At 31.3% G+C, this 4,741-nt stretch overlaps 1 long non-coding RNA gene across 1 annotated transcript; it reads left to right on the top strand.

Moving 5' to 3' along the window:
• The first annotated feature begins 200 nt into the window (after positions 1 to 200).
• Positions 201 to 3,158, top strand: LOC106783687. Its single transcript, XR_001381340.1, has 3 exons — positions 201 to 744; positions 2,545 to 2,682; positions 2,968 to 3,158. It is a non-coding gene; the product is annotated as an uncharacterized LOC106783687 (long non-coding RNA).
• Positions 3,159 to 4,741: the final 1,583 nt, after the last annotated feature.

Genomic DNA, 4,741 nt, shown 5'->3' with positions numbered 1-4,741 from the left:
TTTTTTTTTTTTTCATTTAAATATATTTACATATAAACAAAAAAAAAAGAAGAAAAAGAAAAGGTACAAATGTAAATCAATAGTCGCGAAGAAATGTGTATAAAAAGCAGAATTAAAAAGTCAGATAAATTACGACGGCTATGCACGAATACGATCCCCGACTACGCTACTACGTATCTCAAACGACATTTCAAAGCAAAGAAACAAAAAAGAAATAACGCCAAACAAACCTTTGACGCGAAATCCAAAAAAAAAAGAAGAAAAAAAAATAGACCAGGAAATAGATAAACGAACATGAAATATGTATATTTCTTTTTTGATTTATTCATTCGTCATCGAGGTTTATGATTCGTCGTAGTCAAAAATTGTCGTCCCGCGTATTTTAGATATCGCAAATTTGGGACGAGTCGGACGTTAAATGAATAATTTCCTATCGTGGCACAATGAAGGCATCTCTGTTTCAGAATGACGCTAAAAACGACACTGGCAGTCTCGTAAAAGAAAAAAAATAGAATACTAACGCATTCTACGAACTCTACGAATGTGGTGGATATCTAACTATGCTGGAATTTGTTCTCTACTGCGATAAATGGGGGTCCAAGAGGGAGGAGGAGGAGGAAGAGGAGGAGAGTCAGAAAGGGGGTGAAAGTTCGAAATCCGGAAAACGTCGACTGTACGACGGCATTACGCGTCGTACTCGTTAAGCCGAAGCGAAGGCTCGTGTCAGAACGTTTCCTAATTAACGTAAGTGCCGTTCGTTTTTGACTTTCACGTGAGAATTTAGCCAATTCACACCCCCTCACCCCACCCCCTCTCTTTCCCACCCCGCCCCAATCTCCTCCTCCTTTTCCTCTTCCTCCTCCCAAATTCACCCCCAAGCTCCTAAACATATAGATAGACAGGTAGATAGACAGATGTATAAAGAGAGTTAAAACACTAATCGTTAGGAATCGTTCGATTTGATGCTCCTTTTACAGGAATATCGATTTACCGTCCATCGGTTAAATTCAAAATTCCCGCTTAACGAGGACGATCCTTGTACACTCGAATCGATCGATTCGGTGTGTCGAGGACTGACCCTATACTACCAGAGCTACCATTCGATAAAAATACATTCAAAGCGTCCTTCCAAGAGAGGACGACGCGCACCTGTTGACCGTATTTCCTTTCCAAGGGAAATCACCGAAAGGACGATAACGTATGCGCGTGGCCTATATGTGTTTGCATTACGAAGGAAGGGCTTTAATATTATTGAGGAAAGAGTCAGTATTTTTTTTCCATTTGATTTCTTTTTCTTTTTTTTTTCTTTTTTTTTTTTCTTAATAGATAAACAAATATTCGTTCGTTTAACGATATCGTAAATGAACGAATTTAGTCCTTTAAATCTTTAGGATTGATTAAATCAAATTTGAATCATACGATTCTAATTGTAAGTTCTTAAAATCATATTATATCTACGGAAATGAAGAATTATTTTATTTAATTCAATTATTTTTGTGTGATACCAAATGTAAGGATAAATGAATATTATCGTCTAATGTATTTTTTCATATAAAATTGAATATGAAATATAAAATAATAAATAGATAAATTAATGAATATATATTATATTGTAATAAAAATAATTAATAAAAAATACAATATTGTGATTCTCTAATCAACATTACACACACACAAAAATCATATAATAAAATAATTTAAAATTATATTTAATCATAGAGCATAACAAGTTAACGATTAGGAAAGTAAGCAAAAAGAAAATCGAAATAATATAAAAACCAATCGAATTTAGAAATGTAGCACGATAAAAAACCAGAGATAAAAAAGAAAAGTTTTGCAAGGATCGTCGATTAGCTTAGCTCGCAAGTTATGTGTCGTTTTTTACCCTCCTCCTCCTCCTCCTCTTTTTTTCTTCTTCTTCTTCTTCATCTACTTTTTCCCTCAGTTCTAGCTAAATCTTTCTCCAGTCCCTTTTCCCTTCTCCCTTTGACTCTTCTCTTTTATCCCTCTGGTTGGTGCGCTAACACGGCTAGGCGCCGCGTTCGAAGAAGAAACTTTACGCTTCGTGTAAACCGACATAATTAACTTCCCGTAGCGACTTCTTAATTGCGAAGAAAAGTTCAAGGACCGTGTATATTTTCCATCGAATCACGAAAAACACGCGTCCTTGTATAAAAGGGAGAAACTTATAACCCTTAGAAACATGCGTCTTATTAATTATTACATTTTTTTACTCTCATAATTAAGATTACATTTCATGCGCTTCGACATATCAAATTATTTAACAAATTAATTATGTAAAAACAAAAAATGTATTTTTTGGAAGTTTCTTCTTTTATTTATTATTCTTGTATTTTATTAAAGAAACAATAAAACTATTATGTGTTAATTGAAGTATAAATATTAATAAAAATTATATTGCATATTTAAAAGTTTGTCTTTCATTTTTTTAAGATTGTATTTAATTAAATAATAAACCTTTGCAGAGATAAGTGAATAATATTATCAATTACAAAATGTTCATTCGTTTATTTGAATTTTCAGATGGAAAGCTTTAGTCGAATGGACGGACGCTTGAATTATCTTCCTTATCGATCACCTACGATACCATATACATAATTAACGCTTCTCGAAATCGTTAACACATCAGTCGAATTAGTAAGGACCCCGCCTCCCCCCCAGGTGAATATATAATTTCGATATGTCATTATAAATCTTTCTTCTTGCAACAACAACAACAACTAACAAATATATTCTTCATTCGGTAATAATAATTTACATAACTAAACGTGATCTATAAATTGAGAATCTTTAATATAAAATCGTATTCAAAAATATATGGCGCATAATAATATTTCGATTAAAATTGAATATTTAGAATGTCGAGGTTGAAAAAAAAAAAAAAAAGTAAAAAAATGAAAATAAAGAAAAAGAGAGAAATAATAAAAAGATCATATTCTTTTGTAGTTTGCAAAATCGATTATCATCACGTAACGGTAATAAGAGGCGAACTAGAGAAAATACGATGAGTTCTCTGAAGCTAACGTCATCATCGTCTCACGGCACCTTCGTAGTCAGCCGCGAAGCTGCATTTGCTACTCAATGCATCTATGTATGTGTATATATATACATACATATACAAATAAACATACTATCTATTTATATATATGTATATGTATATATATATAAACACATCTAAACAGATACAAATAATACATACACGTACGTAACACATATAAGTACAAACCATATATAAACATATACAAATACATACACGTACGTACATATAAATACATATGCACATACACATATATAAGTACATACATTCTCCTCAGAGGCAAAGCATGCTCGCGTTGCATAGGAAGCTAGTACGAAACACTAGGCGAGGTTGTGCAAACACAATTTTCCCCCGTTACTCGAACCTCCTCGCAATCTCTCTCTTTCTCTCTCTCTCTCTCTTTCTCTCTTTCACGAATACTTGTTCACCATCGTTAAAACGGTCTATCGAATCTTAAATCTTCCAAGTATATAGCTCCTTTTCATATTTTCTTAACATTTATCATGTTTATTATTAATTAAAACTCTTATAAAATAAAATACAATATATTTTACTTAATTTTGTATATTTTTCTTTTTATTATGAATTTCTACCAATGAAATGTGTGAAATTCTGAAACGATGCTAAGGGTTTTACTGTTGTACATAAGGTCTAAAAATGTAACACAGTTTGTCCTACAGTTGTCGTTCCAAAATAGGCCGATTTTTAGATAGAAGAACATTTCTCTGAGAAAGATAGGAAAAGAAAACTATTATAAGCAAGATTGTAAGATTATATCATCGTACGATTGTAATCAAATAATCAGATCTAATCTTGAAATAAATCTTACGAATCTACGTGATGATTAATTCATAAATATACTCGTACAATTAATTATGTAAGAATAGAATCCTTTTTTTTCTCATAATTCAGTATTAAAACAAGATCACGACTCTAGTGATACTTTAAAACAATATTTTTCTTTACAATGAGAATACTATTATAATTAATCAAACATATAAATTATTATGTATCAGATTAAATAGATTATTTATAAATTTAATTATAAAGTAAATTCCCAAGATTTTTTTTCATATCTTAAAATTCAATTCGGTATACGTATACGTATAATCATCTTTTTTTACTCTCCCTTTTACGGGTTCGAGTGACTTTGCTAAGAACACCTTCTTACACCTATTAACAGCATACGGTTTTTGTTTTCCCTAACGGGTCACTCATCCATGTTACCAACCGTACCCATGTTGCTTGATTTTAGTTATCGGACAGGAACTAGTAATTTAACGTAATAGAAGTAGAAACTTATTTATTTTAGGGATGTAATCCAACGTGATTAAGTCGTTTACTACGTATGTGTATAAATCATTCAATTTCTTAATGTTACGAATATTATTATTACTTATTAAATGAATAATTTCAGTTTTCAAGAGAGGGAGATAAATAGACAGATACATAAATACACACACACACATATATATCTAAAACGTTCACCGTTATTTACACCACATCTATACGAAAATGTATGAACTAGTTCGAGGATCCCCTTTCTCTCTATTTATTCTTTACTATAATATATAAAAATAATAATAACAAAATAAAATATAGAAAATAGTAATTATCAGGTAGGAAATAGTGGCAATAGAATAAGGAATTTTTGATGTTGTACTTCCGGCTCAAAGTAACGAC

This window comes from Polistes canadensis, unplaced genomic scaffold (genome assembly GCF_001313835.1).
Source record: "Polistes canadensis isolate GaletaPanama2010 unplaced genomic scaffold, ASM131383v1 scaffold_24, whole genome shotgun sequence".
In the NCBI taxonomy this organism is placed as follows: Eukaryota; Metazoa; Arthropoda; class Insecta; order Hymenoptera; family Vespidae; genus Polistes; species Polistes canadensis.
The sequence above is the reverse complement of the archived record's forward strand: the minus strand, read 5'-3'. Positions and strand labels throughout refer to the sequence as shown.